This window comes from Dendropsophus ebraccatus, chromosome 3 (assembly GCF_027789765.1).
Source record: "Dendropsophus ebraccatus isolate aDenEbr1 chromosome 3, aDenEbr1.pat, whole genome shotgun sequence".
NCBI classification, from domain to species: Eukaryota; Metazoa; Chordata; class Amphibia; order Anura; family Hylidae; genus Dendropsophus; species Dendropsophus ebraccatus.
In genome coordinates this window covers 171,441,342-171,456,507 of record NC_091456.1, presented here as the reverse complement: position 1 = coordinate 171,456,507, position 15,166 = coordinate 171,441,342, and the positions used below count along the sequence as shown (strand labels likewise).

At 44.3% G+C, this 15,166-nt stretch overlaps 1 protein-coding gene across 4 annotated transcripts in view; it reads right to left on the bottom strand.

Annotated features, from left to right (window-relative positions):
- Positions 1 to 8,204, bottom strand: part of PDZD2 (PDZ domain containing 2) — a 214,013-nt gene extending 205,809 nt beyond the window's left edge. The window contains exon 1 of one of the 4 annotated variants that reach the window (XM_069963138.1): positions 8,183 to 8,204. The gene's annotated coding sequence lies outside the window, so the exon portion shown is untranslated. Of the gene's footprint in view, positions 1 to 3,792; positions 3,821 to 8,182 lie in introns of those variants that run through there. The other 3 variants (XM_069963141.1, XM_069963139.1, XM_069963140.1) reach the window with 3 other exon arrangements.
- Positions 8,205 to 15,166: the final 6,962 nt, after the last annotated feature.

The following is a 15,166-nucleotide window of genomic DNA, read 5'->3' as shown; positions in this document are numbered from 1 at the left end:
CTTCCAATACTTATGAGCTGATGTATGTCCTGTAGGAAGTGGTGTATTATTTCCAGTCTGACACACTGCTCTCTGTCCATGTCAGGAACTGTTCAGAGCAGCAGCTATTCCCTATTAAAAAAAAAGAAAAAAACCCTCTCCTGCTCTGGACATGGACACTACACACACATAAGGGGATCCTGCTCCCCTGTATCTCTATAGCACACACTCAGAAGTAGGAGGACATTATACAGCAGTACTGAGCAGTGTAACTGTAACTTCAGCGCTAAGGTAAAAGGGGTGGGGACCTTGATAAGTGAAGAAAGAGACATTTTTCTTTGATAAAATATTTTTAAAAAGTTTCCTTTACTTGCACTATTGAGTAATAAACTTTATCTCTGATGCAAACCTGTACATAATCCTGCAACTACTATGTGTCAATACTTATTGGTACTATTATAAAATAGAATCATACTTTACAAACTTTTACTCACCAAAATGGAGACATTTAAGCCCCACCCCCATGGAGTGCCACTTAAATGAATGTTTTTAAGTGGGGTTGACCCTTTTGTGGGTTCTTTTGCTGCACTTTCCTACCAAAATTGACACTGCTGGTGAGTATCGAATGTAAGTGTCGGTGGCCTTTGGATCCACAACTACAGCCAACCTGCAACTTCTGCACCCCCTAAAGCTATGCCCCATGTATGGAAACATTATACATTAGACAATTGAGAGGGTTCCAATGTATATGGACACACAGAAGCCGTATAGGGGTCACATCTGAGTATTTACCAGCACGCATGATTATATTCATGCTCTTGGTGTGGGCAGGATGTTTAGCGCCACGTGTAAGGCCGACCGTATCCGGAAAAATAAACATTACAGACAGTAAGAAAGTTCACTACCTCATATTCTCTAGACAGAACAATGCACATAAACCATAACTACTGTATCTAGTGAAAACTATAGCTCAAAATACTGGGACCCTCACAGGATTGCGGTGGGATCACATCTGTGTCATGAAACATGGCAGATCTCCATATTGATGGTTCCTACCAGTACAGCTTTATATGGTAACCTGAGGCAGACTTGGTCAGGTTTCCATTCACTGACAGCAAGTAGAGAACTTAAGAAGGCAATGAACTAGAACACAAAGCATGCATCCATGCTAATTATGAAGACACATCTTACTAAATAAAACCAGGAATGTTCTTGTGGGTATTCAGCTTATTAGATCCTGTCCTATGACTTCAAAGCCATGAGCTCATCCAGTCTCCAGGATGAAGGGGTGTCCATTATTGCTTCCATACATACCAGCCTCATCCTACCACCACAGTTATCTATGGCTGTCTGATGAGCACAGGATCACAGCGTCTGGGGTCACAGGTCATGGACAGATCTGGGGGATTACAAGAAGGAACACAACACTGGGATCTCAACAAAAGGTATGGCTGAGGAATGACATCCTGCGGGCAACATCAAGACTGGACCAGCGACTGTGCCTGAAGCCGTTCTATGGATGCAACCAAAGACGTATGCACGTATATCCAGGATAGATTCTGATAGGCACCTATGATGCTTTCAGCTTGGGTCGTAAGATCTGCAGTTCTAATGGAGTGCTCACAGAAATGGTGCCAGCTGTAGGAGTAGGTTTTCTGGACCCCAATGCAAAACTTGTAACGGAGCTTCCCATCTACCAAGTGCCATTCACTGGAGTGTTCCTTTAGGTTTCACGCGCACCTGGGATTGGGTATGAATGTCACCTCTGTGCCCATCTCGGCCACACACAAATCGGGACATCAATATCTATACTAAAAAAAAATTACTACATGATTGCAAATCCAAACCTACAGCATACTAACAGTTAATTATTTCCAAACCTCATATTATTGTTCCTCGAAAGTCTCTTCGAGGGGGTTGAAGTGTAATGTGCAGAAAGTAATAAATTAACATACAGCAGGACAATGAAGGAAAGTATTACTGGGAATCATTCTTACCCTGAAAACTGACTGTTTCACTGCCAGAAAGGCAGCCAGAGCCAGGAACGTGAGCCGCTTACTGTCTATAGCACATTACAGCACAGTAATCATTAGTTAATCCGGCGTCTTCTGTCACGGTGTTAAAAATTCTCTTATCCATATTTCAATTCTGTTTCTGGTAGAGATTGTGATTCAACCGAGTGCCGAGCCCTGTTTCTGCATTGTGTGCAGTATTGAGATTTGGAAACAGGGCTCACTATCAATCAAGGAGGGATAGGGATGGGAAGGGGAGCAAGGAGGTTTTTCAGCCATCAGCAATTCAGGTGCTTGGGAACGCTTTTTAAAACTTTGCACCACAGAAAGGTACCATGTGTCTCCTTGACCCTATCTAACAGTCAGCAATTTGCAGCTGATAGATTCACTGTAACCCTAAAAAAGTATAAAGCTGATGGCAAAATTGAGCAAAGAATTAATGTATGATTTTGGATGGGTTGGTGGAATACTAGAAATCAGACACCATTCCCCACCACCACCGCCATATTAACCAATTATTCACGGCCTTATCTACAGGGTAAATAATAAATAGAGGACGGGTGAGGGATCTAACCACTGGGATCCTGAAAAATTATGAGAACAGAGGATCTTTCTGTGATTCTCAGCTATCTTTGGAGGTTCCATAGAGAATGAATGGAGCAGAGGCCAAGCACGTTCACTGCTGCTCTATGCACTCAGGGGAACCATTAACCTCCTGTGGGGGTCTAACCAGTGAGACTCACCAATCGGCTTGATCGTGTGGATACAGGATAACTTTTAATCTTGGAACAACGCCATGATGAAAAAGCATATGGTCTCTGAACTATACAAGATAAACTGAACCATCAAGGCGACGTTCACCTGCTCCACTGACTCCTAAAGTGCACTATAGTAATGAACAATTGGTGTTAGAAGGGTTTTCCAGTGCTACAAAAACATGGCCACTTTCTTTCAGAGACAACAAGACTCTTGTCTCCAGTTCAGATGCGGTTTGCAATTAAAGGGGTTATCCAGCGCTACAAAAACATGGCCACTTTTCCCCCTACTCTTGTCTCCAGTTCAGGTGCAGTTTGCAATCAAGCTCCATTTACTTCAATGGAACTTGAGTTCCAAAACTCCACCCAAACTGGAGACAACAGTAGGGGGAAAGTGGCCATGTTTTTGTAGCGCTGGATAACCCCTTTAAGCTCCATTCACTTCAATGGAACTGAGCAGCAAAACCCTGCCCAAGCTGGAGACAAGAGTGGGGCTGTCTCTGGAAGAAAGTGGCCATGTTTTTGTAGCACTGGATAACCCCTTTAAACATGCATGCAGGTTAACTTGCATGTAATGTTAGCCAATGAGATCACAAAAACATTGCAAATGAAAAAAATCAAGCAACATTTTTTATAGAAATCCATTTCTGGCCAACATTACTATCGGACTGCATGAAACACGACGCACAGTTATCTGTGTTTCCCTGGTCTTAAAGGGGTACTCCAGAGTGAGGGCACTTTTGCGCTGGGACCGGGGACGAGGTGGCCGAGGGAAAAGACGTCCACTCACCTCCCCAGTTCCAGCGGCGGGTCCCGCATCCCGCCTCCTTCACTGAGTGGCTGAGCGGACCTGAGACGTCACGTCTCAGGCCCACGTCAGACACCCGGAAGCGGCCGGGAACTGGGCACCGGAGCGCTGCAATGCGGGACCCGCCGCTGGGACCGGGGTGGTGAGTGCCCCCACACTGGAGTACCCCCTTAAAGGGATTTATAACAGATAAAAGTTTCATTTTCATGAAATCTATCAAATCTATTGAAAACTCTACCTCAATGACTTCTGAATGATGTCATGTCCATCCACGTGACCTCATCGGCATGATGGCTCTGCGGCTGTAGTGATGTAATGCGGTTACTCAAATAATTGTCACCATTGCTCACCAACGTTAGCATTCACGTCTACAGAGCAGCAGTGATATGAGCAATAAATCGCCATGTTGTATGTATTAAGCATGGAAAGTCACCGCTCATATTTACCTCACGATTTTCCATAGAGCAGTATATACATGACATCAGACCAAGTAAACTATATAGTAAAATACCTGACCAATACTCCCATAGCAACCAATCAGATCACTGCTTTAATTTTCCCACATGCCTTAGGGAGCTGACGCCTGACTGGTTGCTATGGACAATGGCTTCATTTTCTGTCCGGACATGTTCCTGTCTCTTAGGCTAGGTTCACACTGCGTTTTCAGCATCCGTTTAACGCATCCGTTTTTTACAAAAAACGCATGAAAAACGGATTGCAAAAAAACGGATTCATTTGTGTGAATCCGTTTTTCCATCGACTTCCATTATAAAAAAAAACGGATCCGTTTTTTTTTGACGGACCAAAACGGACCAAAAAACGTTGCTGACCCTATTTTTCTGGACGTTAAAAAAAACGAATCCGTTAAACGGATGCTGAAAACGCAGTGTGATCCTAGCCTTACTATGTGCTTTACCATGTGGCTCTTTGTATGGATTTTGATTTACATGCTGATTTTACAATGGAAAAAAACAGCCACGATTCCATGAGGAAATGTGCAGACATGGCGTGTGCGGTGTGGTGTGCAATTTCTCATTAACGTCAATGGGAGTGCCCCCACAAGTATTGGTAGAAGTAAAAAATTCTGCCTTCAAATCAACGTCGATTTTCAGTATGTTTTTTGATGAGTGTTTTTGCCATGGATCCACACCAAAAACCATGTCACCAATGCCTTCATACTTCTATGTGGGATAACGTCTTCTATCAGCTTAGCTGGGAAAAATCCACAAAATGTCCATGTGTAAAAGGGCAGGAAACTGACTTACTTTCCCTCCATATGGATTTTTCAGCAGGTTGTGGAATTTCCAATGGAAGTCAATGGAAGCATCCCCCATGCCAGAAAGGCGTCCCCAAATAGCACCAGCAGGAGTGCACCCACAACTAGTGACAATATACAGTAGTATGTCCCCAAAGAGCACCAGCAGGAGTGCACCCACAACTAGTGACAATATAGTATGTCCCCAAATAGCACCAGCAGGAGTGCACCCACAACTAGTGACAATATAGTATGTCCCCAAATAGCGCCAGCAGGAGTGCACCCACAACTGGGGACAATATAGTATGTCCCCAAATAGCGCCAGCAAGAGTGCACCCACAACCAGTGACAATATAGTATGTCCCCAAATAGCGCCAGCAGGAGTGCACCCACTAGTGACAATATAGTATGTCCCCAAATAGCACCAGCAGGAGTGCACCCACAACTAGGGACAATATGGTATGTCCCCAAATAGCACCAGCAGGAGTGCACCCACAACTAGTGACTATATAGTATGTCCCCAAATAGCGCCAGCAGGAGTGCACCCACTAGTGACAATATAGTATGTCCCAAATAGCGCCAGCAAGAGTGCACCCACAACTAGTGACAATATAATATGTCCCCAAATAGCACCAGCAGGAGTGCACCCACAACTAGTGACAATATAGTATGTCCCCAAATAGCGCCAGCAGGAGTGCACCCACTAGTGACAATATAGTATGTCCCCAAATAGCGCCAGCAGGAGTGCACCCACAACTAGTGACAATATAGTATGTCCCCAAATAGCGCCAGCAGGAGTGCACCCACTAGTGACAATATAGTTATGTCCCCAAATAGCACCAGCAGGAGTGCACCCACAACTTGGGACAATATAGTATGTCCCCAAATAGCGCCAGCAGGAGTGCACCCACTAGTGACAATATAGTATGTCCCCAAATAGCGCCAGCAGGAGTGCACCCACTAGTGACAATATAGTATGTCCCCAAATAGCACCAGCAGGAGTGCACCCACAACCAGGGACAATAAAGTATGTCCCCAAATAGCACCAGCAGGAGTGCACCCACAACTAGGGACAATATAATATGTCCCCAAATAGCGCCAGCAGGAGTGCACCCACAACTAGGGACAATAAAGTATGTCCCCAAATAGCGCCAGCAGGAGTGCACCCACAACTAGGGACAATATAATATGTCCCCAAATAGCGCCAGCAGGAGTGCACCCACAACTAGGGACAATATAATATGTCCCCAAATAGCGCCAGCAAGAGTGCACCCACAACCAGTGACAATATAGTATGTCCCCAAATAGCGCCAGCAGGAGTGCACCCACAACTAGGGACAATATAGTATGTCCCCAAATAGCACCAGCAGGAGTGCACCCACTAGTGACAATATAGTATGTCCCCAAATAGCGCCAGCAGGAGTGCACCCACAACTAGGGACAATATAGTATGTCCCCAAATAGCGCCAGCAGGAGTGCACCCACAACTAGGGACAATATAGTATGTCCCCAAATAGCGCCAGCAGGAGTGCACCCACAACTAGGGACAATATGGTATGTCCCCAAATAGCACCAGCAGGAGTGCACCCACAACTAGTGACAATATAGTATGTCCCCAAATAGCGCCAGAAGAAGTCCACACACAATTCTTGCCAACATAAGTGAGCTCCCACAAACAACGCCAGCCGAGTTGCCCTCACAAATTATATAGACCATAGTATCCCCACAACAAAACAGTGCCACCAGGGAGTGCTCACAAAACAGTGCCACCAGGGAGTGCCCACAAAACAGTGCCACCAGGGGGTGCCCACAAAACAGTGCCACCAGGGGGTGCCCACAAAACAGTGCCAGCCTTACTGCTCCCACATACAATGCCAACAGAACTGTGGGCACTAGTGTTTGCAGAAGCGTATAAATGGCGCAAAGTGTATTATCCCCACAACTATTTCCAGCTGGAGTGTGCCAACAAATATTGTCAGGATCCTATCCACAAATAGTGGCGGCTGTAGTATGCCTACGGTGCCAGTGGTGGAGTACCCACAAATATGATGAACATGTTGTCTCCAAAAATAGTGGCAAACATAATGCTCCCATAGAAATGAAACCAACATAAAAATCTCTGTCCATCGATTTACATACATAACATGGGGGGGGGGGGGGGGGCTCAAGTCAGGACCCTCAATGTGAGGAATATCTGAGAAAAGCTGCTCTGAGGGACTAAGCCATTCATATATTACATGGAGAGCTGTTCACATAATGCTACAAATGCCAGAGGGGGTAATATCTGGGGGGTATATCTGGTTTCTGGGCGTACAAGGAGCCGCCATGCTCCAGTCTGAAGAGGGTTGCCTGTAATGAGACCACATGATGGATATCACCATGTTGGAGGTGACCCAGAAACTTTTTGCCAACCTAGTCCTGGCAGAGCAGGGTCCTGATGCTCCACAGAGAGATGGGATCAACACTGGCACCGGTCTATTCAATCCTCCTCTCAGGTCTGGGCCCCAAGACTCTTACCTGCAACTCTTTAAATACTGCAAACTATATCAAGTTTTCACACCATGTCTGGTGTATACGTTTGTGGTGTCAACTTATATCCCTGCGTATCCATAGACCAATGTACGCAAAAGGTGCATCAGTGTACGCTATGCTTCCCCTATGCTACGATTTAAGGACATTGCCAGCGGGAGGGAACATTGGCTCTCCAGCTTTTGCCAAACTACAACTCCTATCACGCCTGGTCTGCCAGAGGGCATGATGGGAGTTATAGTTCTGCAACACCTGGAGAGCCATGGTTCCCTACACCGGTGTTACACAAAGGATTTTGCCATCCCTGGAGCTGCTCCTCTATTTGGTTAGTAAACTGCTCACAATGCAATACCATAAAGCAAGGAACAATAACCAGGGGCTGCAAAACTACAACTCTCAGCATGCTAGGCCAGACTCTGGCCATCAGGAAAGGGCAGGAGTAGTAGTTCTGCAGCAGCAGGAGAGTGACAGGATAGGGATCACTGACCAAAAATACTAAGGAAACTTCACCTAAACTTTGTGGCTGCATCAGGCTGTAACATGACACACTGAGCTCTGCTACATCTGTATAAACACATCATTGCTGTCAGCTAGATGGAAGGTGAGGAGCAGCTGCTGCAGAACCTCCTGGCAGGGCAGCACAGGGCAGGCAGTCTGGTGAAGCAGATTTTCCATCTCTATAAAGCTCGGTGTATTTTCCACTGGCTGCAGGTCCTGATAGGATTAGCTGCCCGGAGCCGCACTCCCCGCCTGGGGCACCCACTATGTGTAGCCGGGCAGGAGCCCCTCACCCACAGGAGCCCCTCACCCACAGGAGCCCCTCACCCACAGCACTGCTGCTTACCTGCAGGGGAGGACTAGCTTCCCGGGCTCTGCAGCTCCTGTCCCGGGAACATCCAGCGTGAGTCACCGGAGAGAGCATGGAGCAAGCCCAGCCCTGGATCCCAGTGTATACACATCAGACTGGGCTGGTCTATAGCGAGCACACCCACCCATCACTGAGGAGGGAGGAGGGGAGAGCTGCAGCCTGCTGCCCCGGGGACAACTACTACTGCAGGGTATACAGAGGGCTAGCAACATAGGGTATACAGAGGACTAGCAACATAGTGTATACAGAGGACTACCAACATAGTGTATACAGAGGACTACCAACATAGGGTATACAGAGGACTACCAACATAGTGTATACAGAGGACTACCATCATAGGGTATACAGAGGACTAGCGACATAGGGTATACAGAGGACTACCAACATAGTGTATACAGAGGACTACCAACATAGGGTATACAGAGGACTAGCGACATAGTGTATACAGAGGACTACCAACATAGTGTATACAGAGGACTACCAACATAGTGTATACAGAGGACTACCAACATAGTGTATACAAAGGACTACCAACATAGTGTATACAGAGTGCTACCAACATAGGGTATACAGAGTGCTAGCAACATAGTGTATACAGAGTTCTAGCAACATAGTGTATACAGAGGACTACCAACATAGTGTATACAGAGGACTACCAACATAGTGTATACAGAGTGCTACCAACATAGTGTATACAGAGGACTACCAACATAGTGTATACAGAGGACTACCAACATAGGGTATACAGAGGACTACCAACATAGTGTATACAGAGTGCTACCAACATAGTGTATACAGAGGACTACCAACATAGTGTATACAGAGGACTACCAACATAGTGTATACAGAGTGCTACCAACATAGTGTATACAGAGGACTACCAACATAGGGTATACAGAGGACTACCAACATAGTGTATACAGAGTGCTACCAACATAGTGTATACAGAGGACTACCAACATAGTGTATACAGAGTGCTACCAACATAGTGTATACAGAGGACTACCAACATAGGGTATACAGAGGACTACCAACATAGAGTATACAGAGTGCTACCAACATAGGGTATACAGAGTGCTAGCAACATAGTGTATACAGAGGACTACCAACATAGGGTATACAGAGGACTACCAACATAGGGTATACAGAGTGCTACCAACATAGGGTATACAGAGGACTACCAACATAGGGTATACAGAGGACTACCAACATAGTGTATACAGAGTGCTAGCAACATAGTGTATACAGAGTTCTAGCAACATAGAGTATACAGAGGACTACCAACATAATGTATACAGAGGGCTACCAACATAGTGTATACAGAGTGCTACCAACATAGGGTATACAGAGTGCTACCAACATAGTGTATACAGAGTGCTAGCAACATAGTGTATACAGAGTGCTAGCAACATAGTGTATACAGAGGACTACCAACATAGGGTATACAGAGGACTACCAACATAGGGATACAGAGGACTACCAACATAGTGTATACAGAGTGCTAGCAACATAGGGTATACAGAGGACTACCAACATAGTGTATACAGAGGACTACCAACATAGTGTATACAGAGTGCTAGCAACATAGTGTATACAGAGGACTACCAACATAATGTATACAGAGGGCTACCAACATAGTGTATACAGAGGACTACCAACATAGTGTATACAGAGGACTACCAACATAGTGTATACAGAGTGCTACCAACATAGTGTATACAGAGTGCTAGCAACATAGGGTATACAGAGGACTACCAACATAGTGTATACAGAGTGCTACCAACATAGTGTATACAGAGTGCTACCAACATAGTGTATACAGAGGACTACCAACATAGTGTATACAGGGGACTACCAACATAGGGTATACAGAGTGCTACCAACATAGGGTATACAGAGGACTACCAACATAGGGTATACAGAGGACTACCAACATAGGGTATACAGAGGACTACCAACATAGAGTATACAGAGTGCTAGCAACATAGTGTATACAGAGGACTACCAACATAGGGTATACAGAGTGCTACCAACATAGTGTATACAGAGGACTACCAACATAGTGTATACAGAGGACTACCAACATAGTGTATACAAAGGACTACCAACATAGTGTATACAGAGTGCTACCAACATAGGGTATACAGAGTGCTAGCAACATAGTGTATACAGAGTTCTAGCAACATAGTGTATACAGAGGACTACCAACATAGTGTATACAGAGGACTACCAACATAGTGTATACAGAGTGCTACCAACATAGTGTATACAGAGGACTACCAACATAGTGTATACAGAGGACTACCAACATAGGGTATACAGAGGACTACCAACATAGTGTATACAGAGTGCTACCAACATAGTGTATACAGAGGACTACCAACATAGTGTATACAGAGGACTACCAACATAGTGTATACAGAGTGCTACCAACATAGTGTATACAGAGGACTACCAACATAGGGTATACAGAGGACTACCAACATAGGGAGGCATTTATTAAGTCCGGCGTTTTTTACGCCGGACGTAAAAATGCCCCCGCAGCTCCGGCGCTACGGAGATTTATGTAGAGGCGGACTGCCTCTACATAAATCCCGTGCGCGCCGTTGCGCACCGCCGAAAACCTACGCCAGCTGAGGACTGGAGTAGGTTTTCGGCGTACATTTTGGCGGAACGGATGATAAATCGCGCGGACTCTGAGTCCGCGCCCTCCGTTCCGCCCACTCTCCGCCCCTTTTCCGCCCCCTTTCCGCCCCCTGGCGTACTCGGCGGAAAGTGCCGATTTGCGAATATTTTATTCGCAAATCCGCCATTTTTGCTTAAAAAAAGACGCAAATCGGCACTTTCCGCCGAAAATCAGCCATTCGCCGGATGATACATGTGGCCCATAGTGTATACAGAGTGCTACCAACATAGTGTATACAGAGGACTACCAACATAGTGTATACAGAGTGCTACCAACATAGTGTATACAGAGGACTACCAACATAGGGTATACAGAGGACTACCAACATAGAGTATACAGAGTGCTACCAACATAGGGTATACAGAGTGCTAGCAACATAGTGTATACAGAGGACTACCAACATAGGGTATACAGAGGACTACCAACATAGGGTATACAGAGTGCTACCAACATAGGGTATACAGAGGACTACCAACATAGGGTATACAGAGGACTACCAACATAGTGTATACAGAGTGCTAGCAACATAGTGTATACAGAGTTCTAGCAACATAGAGTATACAGAGGACTACCAACATAATGTATACAGAGGGCTACCAACATAGTGTATACAGAGTGCTACCAACATAGGGTATACAGAGTGCTACCAACATAGTGTATACAGAGTGCTAGCAACATAGTGTATACAGAGTGCTAGCAACATAGTGTATACAGAGGACTACCAACATAGGGTATACAGAGGACTACCAACATAGGGATACAGAGGACTACCAACATAGTGTATACAGAGGACTACCAAAATAGTGTATACAGAGTGCTACCAACATAGTGTATACAGAGGGCTACCAACATAGGGTATACAGAGGACTACCAACATAGTGTATACAGAGTGCTATCAACATAGTGTATACAGAGGACTACCAACATAGGGTATACAGAGGACAACCAACATAGTGTATACAGAGGACTACCAACATAGGGTATACAGAGGACAACCAACATAGGGTATACAGAGGACTACCAACATAGGGTATACAGAGTGCTACCAACATAGGGTATACAGAGGACTACCAACATAGGGTATACAGAGTGCTACCAACATAGTGTATACAGAGGACTACCAACATAGTGTATACAGAGTGCTACCAACATAGTGTATACAGAGGACTACCAACATAGTGTATACAGAGTGCTACCAACATAGTGTATACAGAATAGTAGTATAGGGTATACAGAGAACTAGTATAGGGTATACAGAGGACTACCAACATAGGGTATACAGAGGACTACCAACATAGTGTATACAGAATAGTAGTATAGGGTATACAGAGAACTAGTATAGGGTATACAGAGGACTACCAACATAGGGTATACAGAGTGCTACCAACATAGTGTATACAGAGGACTACCAACATAGTGTATACAGAGGACTACCAACATAGGGTATACAGAGTGCTACCAACAAAGGGTATACAGAGGACTACCAACATAGGGTATACAGAGTGCTACCAACATAGGGTATACAGAGTGCTACCAACATGGGGTATACAGAGTGCTACTAACATAGGGTATATAGAGAGCTACCAACATAGGGTATACAGAGTGCTACCAACATAGGGTATACAGAGAACTAGTATAAGGTATACAGAGTGCTACCAACATAGGGTATACAGAGAACTAGTATAAGGTATACAGAGTGCTACCAACATAGGGTATACAGAGAACTAGTATAGGGTATACAGAGTGCTACCAACATAGGGTATACAGAGGACTACCAACATAGGGTATACAGATGACTACAAACATAGGGTATACAGAGTGCTACCAACATAGTGTATACAGAGGACTACCAACATAGGGTATACAGAGGACTACCAACATAGGGTATACAGAGGACTACCAACATAGTGTATACAGAGTGCTACCAACATAGTGTATACAGAGGACTACCAACATAGGGTATACAGAGTGCTACCAACATAGTGTATACAGAGGACTACCAACATAGTGTATACAGAGTGCTACCAACATAGTGTATACAGAGGACTACCAACATAGTGTATACAGAGGGCTACCAACATAGGGTATACAGAGTGCTACCAACATAGTGTATACAGAGGACTACCAACATAATGTATACAGAGGACTACCAACATAGTGTATACAGAGGACTACCAACATAGTGTATACAGAGGGCTACCAACATAGTGTATACAGAGGACTACCAACATAGTGTATACAGAGTGCTACCAACATAGTGTATACAGAGGACTACCAACATAGGGTATACAGAGGACTACCAACATAGGGTATACAGAGGACTACCAACATAGTGTATACAGAATAGTAGTATAGGGTATACAGAGAACTAGTATAGGGTATACAGAGGACTACCAACATAGTGTATACAGAGGACTACCAACATAGGGTATACAGAGGACTACCAACATGGGGTATACAGAGTGCTACCAACATGGGGTATACAGAGTGCTACCAACATAGGGTATACAGAGTGCTACCAACATAGGGTATACAGAGAGCTACCAACATAGGGTATACAGAGTGCTACCAACATAGGGTATACAGAGAACTAGTATAAGGTATACAGAGTGCTACCAACATAGGGTATACAGAGTGCTACCAACATAGGGTATACAGAGAACTAGTATAGGGTATACAGAGTGCTACCAACATAGGGTATACAGAGGACTACCAACATAGGGTATACAGATGACTACAAACATAGGGTATACAGAGTGCTACCAACATAAGGTATACAGAGAACTAGCACCGTATACAGGACAGAAAACTAGTACAGGGTATACAGAGAACTAGTATAGGGTATACAGAAACTATCAGCATAGGGTATACAGAGTACTAGCATAAGGTATACAGGACAGAGAACTAGTATAAGGTATACAGAGTACTAGCTTAGCTTATACAGATAACTAGTATAGAGTATACAGAGAACTACTATAGGGTATACAGACAACTGCCAGCATAGGGTATGCAGAGAACTAGTATAGGATATACAGAGAACTACTAGCATAGTGTATACAGAGAACCAGTATTAAGTATACAGAGAACTACTACTATAGGGTATACAGAGAACTACTACTATAGGGTATACAGAGAACTACTACTATAGGGTATACAGAGAACTACAACTATAGGGTATACAGAGAACTACTACTATAGGGTATACAGAGAACTACTATAGGGTATACAGAGAACTACTACTATAGGGTATACAGAGAACTACTACTATGGGGTATACAGAGAACCACTACTATAGGGTATACAGAGAACTACTACTATGGGGTATACAGAGAACCACTACTATAGGGTATACAGAGAACTACTACTATGGGGTATACAGAGAACTACAACTATGGGGTATACAGAGAACTACTACTATGGGGTATACAGAGAACTACTACTATAGGGTATACAGAGAACTACTACTATGGGGTATACAGAGAACTACTACTATAGGGTATACAGAGAACCACTACTATAGGGTATACAGAGAACCACTACTATAGGGTATACAGAGAACTACTACTATGGGGTATGCAATCACTGCACAGTGACTATATTAAAAAAAACATACCTTTTATTGAATCTATAACCCAATATACCTTTTATTGAATTATCACTATTTGGTGAAATACTCGATACCTGGGAAGGGGCCCTACCTATCCCTATCTTGGCCTGCCTACCCCAACTACCCCTGCTCTTCCTGCCTTTCCCTATCCCACAACACAAGGCCTATAAAAAGCAAGCAAGTGCCTGAAGAAAGTGCAGCCGACAATGAATAAGGTGACTAAATGTTATGAACAGTTCCATTATCCCTACAGGTTAACCAGAGAAGTACATGGAACCTGTTGATATAATAATAATCTCCTTGGGCTCGCCATCTTTATATAGCCGGGCTATTATAAGCCAACTTTATATAGATGCGGCCTGGGACTACAGGAATACACTATTCATACAGTAAGATGGTGTCATCTATAATTATCGCCTTTTCTCTAGACCTTTATAGTTGACTTCGGTTCCTACTTTCCAGCCCCATGTTCTCTGGATTACATGCCGCATGCACACAACCATATCAGTCCATATTGTACAGATTCCAAATTAAGCTGAATCTACATATTCCATAACCATTATCCTTAAAGGGATTGTCCCACAAAATCAAGGGACCTATGTCTCCCTGCTGAATGGAATAGCAGTGCGTATGAATGCATGAACTCTGCTCTGTTCCCAGGGAAGAC